Genomic DNA, 13,821 nt, shown 5'->3' with positions numbered 1-13,821 from the left:
CCCAGAGGGCAGTGAATCAACCCTGTGCCTTGTCAATTCATCCTCAACCTTCTGTTATTTTCATAATATTTGTAATTTATTTTTCTCCCTCATTGATGATTCACTAAGCAGTTCAATGCTGTTTAGACCAGAGCCTTTCCAACCAATCTCCCAGGGGGAAAATCGATTCAGTTTGCAAATTGGGGTTCTGAACATATCCCAATTGGTTTCTACAGAGCCACTTTGAAGCCACTTTTTTGGTGTATTCAAATCCACCTTCTTTGAACTTCCGGCCCCAAAAAGAAACCAGAAACTATTTATATTAATTTGTTATAACCAGTAGAAGCCCTAGAAAAATTCCCTGGTTTATCATTCATATTCAAATTAATGGGACCATAATTTACTAAACGCATATTGTGAAAAAAAAAATAATAATAATAAAAAATTTAAACCAAAATGTAAAATCAAGTGAGATTTCAATAGGATAGACTGTAATAATATAGACATCATCTGACACCCCCCATCTCAGGGGGGACATGGCTGTTTGGGAACCACTGGTAATAGACATGTCCTCAGAATGGATCAGAACCACATTCCTAAAGTAGTAGATGGACCACCTGGAAAGATGGGCAAAAACACCCTGAGAACACAGTGACCTCAGAACTGAAAACAGCTAACCTAACTGGGCCATGCAGGCACAAAATGCTGCACAGGATAGGGTGAGAATGGGCCATGCAGGCACAAAATGCTGCACAGCACAGGATAGGGTAAGATGGAAGCAGATAGTCACATCTTATGTTCCACAGGGATTGAAGAGGATTAAGGTAAAGTAAAGGGTGCATTGCATTGACACAATGCATTACATATTGTTGATGTCAGGTGGAAACCTTGTATGTCCAAAACAGTTTGTTTTGTATTATCATTTTAAAAATGATTTAAATTAGGTAAAACAGACGATCTACAAGCACACAAAGCCTCGCCCCACGAGGCGTTGTGTGCTTGTAGATCTGCTATTTTCACTAGTCTTGTGCGACAGTCTTGTATGGTGAAGCAGGGCTTTACTTGATGAAAAAACATACAAATTTGAAACTTGGAGATACAGGGTTTCTGCCTGACAGTGACGATATATTCTTCTCTTCTTTTGTTTTCTCCTATGCACTGTAACTGTATCTATAATGTTTTACTTCTTGTGTTTTTTTTATGCATCCTAATGTCATTTTATCATTGTATTAATGTGTCTCCTTTGCTTGATGTTTTGTGTAAAGCACATTTAATTGCCTTGTTGTTGAAATGTGCTATACACATATATTGCCTTGCCCTTGCCCTTGCCTTGCCTATACAGTACACATGTACCTGTGTAAGGGTGTGTAACTCAGGGAGTGTATACATGTAACATTTGTACACTCACAGTTAAATGAAGGCTAAGGATTTTACTGTGTAGTAGGGTAGCTGAAGGTGAAAACAGGCTTATCTGAAACTTGAGGGCGTGACTACATTGTGCTGCTGTCCGGCAGCAAGACATAATCACTACTGAGATTAGCCTAACAGCACAATTCTCCACTGTTACTGTAAATTACCTTATTGAATTACCACCAGCATGCATGTGAACATAAAACAAATATAAAGCAGATATGTGAAACAACGTAAAAAATCATCCTTGGCTTTTAGCATTGCAGGATCTCTGTGTACACACACACACACTCACGCACACACACACACACACACACACACACACGCACACACGCACACACGCACACACACACACACACACACACACACACACACACACACACACACACACACACACAGAAAATGTACATTATTATTATTGCTGTCTGTCAGGCATATTAATAAAAGATGATGAGTTTTGGAAGCTGTTTCCATTGTGTTGCTGATAAAGGTGTGAAATCACCTTCTGTGGTCATATCAAAATGTTATCTAAGCACAATAGCACATACGGTAACAATGAAAGTTCTCTGATAGGTTGCCAATGCACTCGGGCACTCTTTGTCCTTACCACAGGAAGGGAGAGCAGCAGGAATCTCATTGTGAATTACAGTCATTCATCTTTTGCGGCACTTTTAATTTTACCATTGAAGCAAAGACTTGATCTATTTAAGCTTCACTGTAATTGAACCCATGAAGCTGCGAGCTTGTAGATCTGCTATTTTTGAAAAAGTCGTGAAAATGTGTGCAAATCTTTGAATATATGTATTTTCAAAGCGAACGTTTGTGACTCAAATTGTGCTTCTGGGTGGTCCCTGGAACTACATCTTTTGAGATGGGGGTCCGACGGTCCGTGGCCAAATGCATATCACTTTGGGGGTCCTTCACATGAAAAGGTTTGAGAACCACTGACATACCGGTAGTAGTCTCTCAAGAACAGACTAACTGAGCTCCAGTTGAAGCGAAAAGGACCTTTTCTTTGACGATGGCTGGCCAGATTGCTGACATAGAAACATAGGTTTTTCAAAAAGTCTTAGAAGGATTCAAAAGACAGTTATAGAATCGGGTCAAAATTCGAATTTTCACGATTTTTCAAAAATAGCAGATCTACAAGCTTGTATATCTGCTATTTTTCAATAGTTAAAGCGTAAAATAAATAATACACTATACTGTGTACTCGTTTAGCTACAATCCATAACTTTTACGCCCTACCCAGAATTTGATGCCTGGGCTCCCGCATGAGGGACCACATTTTTACTTCTCAGCCAAGAGGCAATCCCACATGGCCAGGCAGGTGTCAGGTACTATAGCCCTACTTCTCACGTTGTCAACCACCTATCACTTTTATTGTTTTACTCTTAGTATTTAATATTTGTTTACTGAGTGTACAGCACTTTGGTTCAACACTGCTATTTTAAATGTGCTCTACGAATAAAGTGGATTGGATTGGATTGGATTGAACCAATAGGTGTCCTACCCAACAGCAAGGTCTACATTTCTCAATGGAAGAGTAGGGAGGCCACACCCCCAGCCACTGCAGATGTGCTATTGTATTAACTCTACCATACAAATTGGTTAAAATAACACTTTGATATTCAATAAATGTCAGATGGCAGCTTTAATTCTGTTCCCAATTATTTATCATATCTTATAATGAAAACTTGCCACATTTCATGACATGCTCTCGCACTTTTTCACTCTGGTCCACTCACTCAGTAACTCCCTCAGTCAGACACGCACGCACGCACACACACACACACACACACACACACACACACACACACACACGCACACACACACACACACGCACACACACACACACACACACGCACACACAAACGTAGATAGTGTTATAGCTTTAACTTATGACTTCATACACATTCTTTCATTTTAAAAATCTATATTTTTTTCTAGACCTAAATTTTGATTGGATTTAAAGATTTAGTTTGACCTCTAGTTTCATGTGTGCTTATAGTGCAAGGCAATATAGTCAGTCTCACCAACTTCCAACTAGCGCTTATTCTTCACAAATTTGGAATAGGAATGCCCCTTAGGTCGAACTCCTGTTGGGTTGAACAGCGTCGGCAGGTTAGCTACTCACCAGCGTCGGCAGGTTAGCTACTCACCAGTTAGCTAATCACCCGCGTCACAGTTACCGAGGTTAGGGTTAGGTTTAGGCATAGTTTTACTGAGGTTAGGGTTAGGGTTAGGGTTAAGGTTAGGTTTTGGTGGTCGGACCAAAGGGTGTTCGACCTAAGGACATGTTTGGAATGACAATGATATGTACTCACATATTTTGGTGCTACATCATGAAATTTGAATTTTTAAATAAAACTATAAAACTATAGCATTTTGACATTTTAAATGACAAAACATTTAATGTTTTAAACCTAGTAATTACATACAGTATAAGTAAGATACTATCTTTTTTTAAACATGCCAGACTGTTATTTTTACATAAAGCCTTAATCGACTGTTTATAAATGTTGTTGTTGTTTATTATACATGAAGAAAATCCTGTTTCAGAGCAGCAAAAATGTGTGTGTGAACAAAAAAACAAAACACTTGTTGGGAAATTGGATTTCTTTCAATAGAGCCCAAGGTGAGGAGGAGATTTTCTGCAACAAGGCTGTGGTTCAAGGCAGTTTATTGCCGGAGCAGGAATTGCAAGATAGCTGTCAAATTGCTGCTGCGCTGTGCAGCTCAGCATCCATCACAAAGGTCAGGACAGCTTGACAGCCCCACAATGTTAACCTAAAGGCTAGAGCCTATTTTAGAGAGAAGCCTCATTTTCGGGCCAAATACAAAGACATCCTACCAGTCATTTTTGAATGTTTTCAAAGCTTTGGGTAGTTGCAACCCTAATATATTTCTTACTAATCAAAAAGTGCCAGAGTAGCTGTTAGTGCAATTGCCATTGCCATGAGAGGTCAATGGTTAAGGCATGTTTCAACCAAATAGCCAGTCTTTCAATGCTAATTACAGAAATGACTCAATATAGCAAAGCCAAGGTCAGAGTAATGGCTAATGACATTGCTTAAGTGTAATTGTTTCTTTGTTTGAATAACATATCTACTTTGTTTTGCTTGAATTTTCTTCAATTCATTTGGGTGGCAACATTCATGTGGGTGGCCAAGATTTGATTTGAACTTCCCTTCTGGCATTTGCAGAAGTGAATGGGACAAAGCCAAAGGTATATAGAAACTTCCCATACCAGTATATATTTTTGGACACAGTCTTTGTAAATTGTGAAACATGCATTTATAATACAGGCCTACCATTGTCTTTCAGTACTGGTTGTCCCATAAATAAAACCTTTGCTTTATGGAAAATAGTCTATTCTGAGAAGTAGCTGAAAAACAGATTAAATGAGTAATTATCTGTTTACTTCTGCAAGTTGAGATGTAACCTCAAACTTATACTGTACGTAAACATGAATGTGCTTGGTGTTATATAAGCTATTCCTTCTCTCAATCCTGAGGATTAAGGTTCCATTTGTAAACTTGAGTTCAATTAACTCTTAGGACGTTGTTGAAAAGTTAGCTTTAAATACACAGCAATACAACATCGCTTTATGTTTTTACACATTTGAAAATGCACGTGAGATCACACATGTTAAACCAGCACATTGTAAGAAGCACTGGTTTAAACACAGCTGAAAAGTTATGATTTACAGGCATAATCATTTTATAAGTATAGTATTGTGCGTGGGCACTGGGCATTCTCTTGTTGTATGGTGCCATTATTCAAGCCATACAGCACTGCAGTCCTATAATAAATTGCCAGTTGATGACCTTACCTAACCTGTTGATAAATGAATATTTAATGACAATGCTATTATTATATTTTAACTTCTCTCAGTTTCTGAACCCACTGAGAACTGTGTGATACTGTGTAGTGTGCAGTGCTGCTGCTGTTCTGTGGGCTGTGGGGAGCTCTGTGAGTCAGAGGCAGATGGACATCATCATTTTGAGTCTACTTTCCAATATTGATATCTTTGTCTTATTTGAGAGACCTTGTTTGATCATCTCCAAGTTATCTTCTGTATGAATCACACACTAACTCCAGGGTTAAAGTATGGCACCATGCAAGCACTCCCACCTTCCTCATCATAAGAAAAAAATCAAACCTCGGTTCGAAGTGAAGCGGTGAAATTTTATTCTATGTGTTCTAGAGTTATGAACTCTGTGATCTATACATCTATACAGTTATGGACTCTGTGATCTATTCATTCTTTATATATTCTGAATTCTACATTCTTTATATATTCTGAATGAATATTATATAAAGAATGGAGGGCCAAATTATCATGTGAAGCTTGACCAATCCTCAAAGTATCCATTCATCAGACCGGGAGGGACACTACACACATATTCTGGACGTACAGGACAGATAAATCCTATTCATTCTAAACTGAAATGGCCATATATGGACTTGGGACACACATTTTGCTTTTTGAAAAAGCCTATTCATTCTGGACTGATGTTCTGGACGTACGGGACAGAAAAAACCTGTTCATTCTGGCCTGGAGTGACCAATGACCATATATGGACATGAGGTGACATACATTGTGTTTTTGAAAAACCCTGTTCATTCTGGACTGAGATCACCATATATGGTAATTAAACACACATTTTGTTTTTGAGAAAACCTGTTCATTCTGGACTGAAATGACCATATATGGGCGTGGGACACACAAATCCACTCATAGGAAGCGGTTTTCACCGCTTCAAAAATGACATTGTCTCAAAAAGAAGAAAGTCTCCTCTTTGCTCTGCTCCAATACATGTAACCAATGTAACTACTGTATAAGGGGTCCATTCGACCACATTCGTTCACTAAGAGTTAAATGAATACTCATTCCTTATGAGGTTGCAGCACGCCCCTTCACCACAGGTGCTTATATGTAAGGAGGGGGTACAAGTTTATTTGTATTTATTTTTACAGAATGGGTTCCCAGAAGACCCAGATTGGAGCTACTGTGGACTGATCAGCAAGATGCAGCAACTCTCTGTGAATGTGTCTCCCATAAAGTATGAGCATCCTTTCTCTCTCTACACAGCTAGGGGATTAACTGCTACTCTGCCATTTTACTCTTGGAAAAACAAACCCACATTTAATTAAAAAAATAGGCTGACCGATGAACTTTCCACATAGAGAGACATCAAGTGTGTGTGTGTGTGTGTGTGTGTGTGTGTGTGCGTGCGTGCGTGTGCGTGCGTGCGTGCGTGCGTGCGTGCGTGCGTGCGTGCGTGCGTGCGTGCGTGCGTGCGTGCGTGCGTGCGTGTGTGCGTGCGCGCGCGTGCCTCTCATAGATTAGTGATGACTTATGAGTGTATTATGTTTTCATTATTGGCCTCATTTGAACGAGACACATGGTTGTTGTCCAGGTCAATCGAAGACAATGACAGCAAAGTTTATCCTCCTCTTTGGCCATTAAAATAATGTAATTTTATTTTGGACATCTTAAAGGAGTAGTTCACCCCCAAAATGACTTTTTTTCTATTGATTAGTCATGCCATGGATACTTGATTCAATAATATTTTTTTGTATTTGTCGCATTCCTAAGACACAAAAATATCTAGTAAATGTACCCCCATTGATTCTGAATGGGGACCCAAATGCATGGGCCTAGATGGGGACCCAAATACCAGGCCCTGGATGGGGACCCAAATGCATTTGGGTGAGAATCAATGGGGGCATTTGGGTGAGAATCAATGGGGGTAATGGGGGTAAATTTACCCCCATTGATTCTTACCCAAATAAGGCCCTGGATGGGACCCCAAATGCATTTGGGTCCCCTTCCAGGCTCATGCATTTGGGTCCCCATCCAGAATCAATGGGGGTAAATTTACTATAAATATTCTTTTTGTCTTAGGACTGACAAATACAAAAAATATGATTGAACTCAAGTCTCCATGGCATGACTAATCAATAGGAACGAAATAATTTTGGGGCGAACTACTCCTTTAATTAGACAGAAAGAAGATCACCAGGTAGGCTGTTCACTGACAGATAATTATGATGAAGATGAATAAGAATAACCCAAATAGCCTATACATACACTCGCAAATTAAGAGTCACATGGAGGAAAGGTCTGAATGGAGAAATAAAACCTATATTTTCTTCAGTTACAAGTTAGGCTATAGCCTAATACAGTCATAGCATGCCCTATATGTTCTGACTGTGATGTTCAAATGAAAATAAAGATGGCATAAATGCCATCTTAATATAGGCTATTATTATATGCCCGCCACGTTATTTTCCGTTGGCTCAATGCATACACGTGTGTAAAACCTTGGACGCAACAAGCATCTCGTCTGTAGGCTATAAACCTGGAGAACGTCAGAGAGCTTAATGCTGCCTGCCACTACCACAGCACGAAATAAACCTATCCTAAAAACTGCTTCAATATGCTAATTTCATCAGACGGTAGGAAATCGAATGTTAGGCTGTACAGAAAAGATAGTAGGCTAATGTATGGAAATAAATTAAATCCCTTTACAATATTTCAAACAAAAAAATCTTTTTGAACTTACCCTTTGGGTTACTTTCTCAGATAGCCAGTCTAGTCCAGGAATGACTATATGAAACTCAGCTTGGAGAAAATAAATTCATAATAGGCTAGAGCTAAAATAAGCGACTTTATCTAATAAATTCGACCTTTTTTGTAGCAGAACAATGCGGTCTACATTTACTTCTATCATGCGCTATCTGACTTTTTCCACCTGACTCTGTGAGTGGTGCACCCAGCACCCGACATTACATTACTGATCCACACTCTTCCTTGTAACTAGGTAACCGCTCTCTGCTTGCTGATGCCGACGCCCCAGCGTCAAGTAGGAGGTGTTAAAATAAACCTGCGTGTGTGTGTGTGTGTGTGTGTGTGTGTGTGTGTGTGTGTGTGTGTGTGTGTGTGTGTGTGTGTGTGTGTGTGTGTGTGTGTACGCGCGCGCGCGCGCGCTGCAAGTTGCTACCCTAGTTTGTAAATGATTATTCCTGCACCACACAGTGCCAAACATTTTTGAAAATCTTCCCGGCTAGGCCTAGCCTATATAATGTATTGTAGGCTGTAGCCTATACGTGCACATGAATAGGACACCAGGTTGAAAGGGTAACAGGTAATCTCGCCGAAATGAAGGTCGCCGGAAAACGTGGAAGAGTCGCCGAGGAAGGCTCACCAATTTCGGTGGAATTCTCGCCTGCCTGATTTGGAATTGTCGCCGACAGCTTTTACATGTCGCCGACAGTGTCGCCGACGGTTGAAAGTTGTGGAAAAGTTGCCATTTTTGTGACAAAGGCACAGATGGTTTCATCTAGTTTAAATTCCTACTGTTGTCTAAATTGTTGCAGTTGTCTGTTGATAATAGGCCTACATGTTTAGGCTATATGCATGAAGTTGAGTGAAAACAGAAAATAGGCTAGACAGACTTCAATTAATGGAACGTTCTGTTTATCCAGCTGATATAATTGCATCATGAATCTGTTAAAGCAATAACTTGCACACAGCTGGGTTTAATATCATATTGTGTAGGCTGAAATCTCAGTTCTATAGAATGGTCAATTGGCGCCAAGTGTGTTGTAAATTAATGCACTGTCTTGTATGGACCTATACTTGCCAAAGGGGCGAAAGAAAATCAATATAGGTCTCTTTTTGACAGAATGAGGCAATTCATTTTTATAAATCAAAGACAAAGAAAAAGGCTTTAATTTTCTTTTTTCATTTTCATTTAGCAAATTTTCTTTCCACAGCCAAAGCCATCATTAAGATGGCCATGACAACAGCTATGAGTCAATTCATCCAGATGATTCCAACAGTGCGAGTGCATGTGCATGCATGCGTATGTGTGTTTATTCTTGTTTTTGTCTGAACTTGAAAAACAAAATCGGGTTTTTCCTGGGAAATTATTCTATTCTATTAATTTAAAGGCGGCCACACCATGCATATAAAACTATATTTTTTGTATAAATATTTAGTCAAAATACATTCTTTACAGGTTTAAGCCTCAACAACCACTCAGATAATACATTTCATTGGTCAGTTTCATTCAAGGCTTTACCAAAATGCCAACTGCAATACCAAAATGTCCTTTTTTGGTTCAGGGGCACTCTTGAGAGGAGTTTGTCTGTCAATCATCAGTCATCACCTCCGCCCACCTTCTTCACCACTTTAGTGGTAGTTTCGTTCGTTTCATAGTTTCGTTAGGCCCACCTCTCGTCCCTTTGAGGAAGCAGAAGCAACTAATGCAGATGGCTCTGAACTAGAGGTCTTCACAGGTCCAATTTTACCTATACCGAACCCAAATAGAACTGGGGAAAATGGAGCCGGACCCAAATGGACCCGTCTATTATTAACCGTTACCCGAGCAGCCCCGACAAGTCAAGTGATGCAGCAAGGCAGCCAATAGCACTGACCGGAGGAGAAAAAAGGGGAGTGCGGGGGTGACTGTTGAAAATAGGCCTACATGTTTAGTCTATATGCATGAAGTTGAGTGAAAACAGAAAATAGGCTAGACAGACTTCAATTAATGGAACGTTCTGTTTATCCAGCTGATATAATTGCATCATGAATCTGTTAAAGCAATAACTTGCACACAGCTGGGTTTAATATCATATTGTGTAGGCATATTGTGTAGACCATCTATAGAATGGTCAATTGGCATCAAGGCCAAGTGTGTTGTAAATTAATGCACTGTCTTGTATGGACCTATACTTGCCAAAGGGGCGAAAGAAAATCAATATAGGTCTCTTTTTGACAGAAACAGTCAATTCATTTTTATAAATCAAAGACAAAGAAAAAGGCTTTAATTTTCTTTTTTCATTTTCATTTAGCAAATTTTCTTTCCACAGCCAAAGCCATCATTAAGATGGCCATGACAACAGCTATGAGTCAATTCATCCAGATGATTCCAACAGTGCGAGTGTGCATGCATGCGTATGTGTGTTTATTCTTGTTTTTGTCTGAACTTGAAAAACAAGATCGGGTTTTTCCTGGGAAATTATTCTATTCTATTAATTTAAAGGTGGCCACACCATGCATATAAAACTATATTTTTTGTATAAATATTTGCTCAAAATACATTCTTTACAGGTTTAAGCCTCAACAACCACTCAGATAATACATTTCATTGGTCAGTTTCATTCAAGGCTTTACCAAAATGCCAACTGCAATACCAAAATGTCCTTTTTTGGTTCAGGGGCACTCTTGAGAGGAGTTTGTCTGTCAATCATCAGTCATCACCTCCGCCCACCTTCTTCACCACTTTAGTGGTAGTTTCGTTCGTTTCATAGTTTCGTTAGGCCCACCTCTCGTCCCTTTGAGGAAGCAGAAGCAACTAATGCAGATGGCTCTGAACTAGAGGTCTTCACAGGTCCAATTTTACCTATACCGAACCCAAATAGAACTGGGGAAAATGGAGCCGGACCCAAATGGACCCGTCTATTATTAACCGTTACCCGAGCAGCCCCGACAAGTCAAGTGATGCAGCAAGGCAGCCAATAGCACTGACCGGAGGAGAAAAAAGGGGAGTGCGGGGGTGATTGACAGATGTAACAGCCAATCGCCGGGTCCATTCGGGTATCAAGGAACCGCCTATCTCACGGTCAAAGAACCAGGACCCGGGGCATACAGAAGTGGCTCCGACCCGGCACCAAGGTCACTGCTTGTGAATGGACCCGGTACCCGGCTCGGACCGGGTCAGATCCTGGGTAATTTCGGATCATGGACCCATCCCAAGACCTCTACTCTGAACTAGCCAACAGCAAGCTCTCCTGGATGATGTCATCCAGGGGGGCTTTTGAGGCGAGAACCATTCTGACACTCAGAAGATCACAGAGATGAAAGGCAAGGCTTATAGTTAATAAATTGTGCTTTTTTTGGGGTGGGAAAAGACGGCTGCAGTTCATTGAAGTGTGGAAGGCACTGTGCCACTCAAAGTGAATGTCTAATGACCAATCACAGCGTGTCTTTTCTGGGACTTACATTCAATTGAAAGGAGTTTTATGGCATGAGGAGACAAACTTTTACATTGCCAAAGCAAGTTCATCTGGGAAAGAGGGAGTCCCGCATCTGATTGGCCTACTGAACGTCCCCTTCTGTGACACACAAGGAAGCGTGCTGCAGAAAATGCCAGTCCTCTTTTACTAACGTCCCAGAGCCGGAGGAGGCATCTATGCTCACAAGGTTCCGGGAGACTCCTAGAAGGTATGGCACCCCCATACCTTCAAAGCCTGATCGAAGCCCCAGACACGCACTCAGATTAGCTAACACAGGGAAGCTGAGAGAACCTTCGTTAAAAAACCCACGACAACGATCCACTCGTCCCAGACTCTTTGTCCTCCTGGCCCCCAGACTATAGAATGAACTCCCCATTGCAATTAGAACTGCAAACTCACTCCCTAGCCTCCGCCGTGGTCTGAAGACTCACCTCTTCAGACTCCACCTTAGCCCATAGCACTTACTGTAGGGCTGTTAAGTCTGACATCATTTTGTAGGCAGAGGAGAACTTTTGGGGCCAAAAGGCCCCAGCACCTGTGAATCTTTTTACTATTTTTACTATTTACACATTTTTCTTCTCTTTGTTGTTGAAAGGAAAGTGGTAGAATTATACTTTAGTAGTTATTTTTGTCTCGGATCTGTTGAAATAGCGAGGGACAGATATTGACAATAAATCTGCTTGGAGGTCTGACTACAAAATGATGTCACAGATATGGGCCCTATTTTCGTCCATGCTTTCCCCCTTATCTCTAAACTCTTTTGCAATACTTTTGTAGTTAGAAAAAATGCTGTGTTAATTTAGCCATTTATAACTGTGAGAGTGTGCAAATGTAACCAAATGGACCTGTTTGGTTACATTCACTTAAGTTAGATTAACATGGTCAGATATGGCTGACCTGAAAAAACCCTCTGTATTGTAGGTGCTCATGCACTGGAACAGCAGTGTTTGCACTTTAGTTTGATGCCTTTCATGTCGCTGACAGGGTGTCTGATTGAAGTATGCTCACCGAGCCATACTCTAAGGAGATAGCTGGCCGTTTGATGGAAACACTTCTTTCATTTGAAAATACTGGTCATGCAACAAAGTGTAAATTGCCCCGTAGGCTAACATCAGTGAGACCTTAAGAGGATATGTAATACGACATATACAATATAAAACACTGGGTCATCAGTCAGCAATCTCCAAACTCAGCCTGCAGCACTTTGACAGTGGCTGGTTACTTCAAGTTCAAAATCTCAGCCAAAATGCAATCACTGTGGCTTAAAATAATTACATTCATAATAAGGAGAGAGAGAGAGAGAGAGAGAGAGAGAGAGAGAGAGAGAGAGAGAGAGAGAGAGAGAGAGCACAAGAGGCATCTTATACAGTGGGGAGACAAAGTTTCTTCTGGTGTGTCAGTGTCCCTGAGAAGTGTCCTTGAGCATGACACCCAACTACTCCTGATCTCCTGATCTGAGCAGGTTGGTGCCTTGAATGTTTGCCTCCGCTGTCGGTGTGAATGAGTACCGCATCAGGTTATGCACATGGCAGGCCTATCTGCGCCATGGATGAACGCGAAGTACATTGTAAAGGGCTTTGTATGGTCAGAAAGACTAAAAGGCACTCTATGTAAAGTCCATTAGGCATGCAACAATATATACCTGGCTGAACAGAGCGGACGTTGTAGAATGTAGGACTATAGACGAAAACCAGTGCATGGATGAAAACACCTCCTCCAGGTTATGAATGTCCCATCACGCGGACCCCCCGGCCCCATCAGTGAAAACGGCAAATACTCGAAAACAAAGGCGAGACACTCATTTGCAGAGTGGTCACAACCTTAAGCTCACGGACGGCCCCATTAGCCATTGAGTCCTGCCGCTGGCTCTGGGATGGATTGATTGAATGATTGTGATGACAGTTACATGTGGAGGTCACAAGGCATGGATGTTTTCATTTTCTACTATTTCTTTCCACTGAAATCAACACACCACAGTTAAAAGGCATTTAAGAGTGTGAGTTTATTGTGTAATATCAGTTTTAAACATATATCTCACCTCACCACAGCTGCAGCCCAGAAATAATACATGTATATGCTAATTTGTATTATGCAATAATAATAAAAATACAGCAAATCACAATATACCATACAATTGTTTTCTCTCCAAATAGGCAGTTACTGGGCATATAATCAAACATATAGGAAAATAAAAGCTTTTTAACTCCTACACTCATACACTAACTAATACAAAGGTTTGAGTAATGGTGTAATTACAATACATTAATATGTACGCTGGCGAACTGTAAGGGCTTGTTTGAAAACAATTTAACAGTCTAATCCCTGCATACAGTAAATCCTGTGTTGATTTATTATGTATAAATGTAACCAAATGGACCTGTAATTACTGTGCATATAATT

Source organism: Nannobrachium achirus, assembly GCF_963921795.1.
Source record: "Nannobrachium achirus genome assembly, chromosome: 4".
Classification (NCBI taxonomy): domain Eukaryota; kingdom Metazoa; phylum Chordata; class Actinopteri; order Myctophiformes; family Myctophidae; genus Nannobrachium; species Nannobrachium achirus.
Note: the sequence above shows the minus strand (reverse complement) of the source record.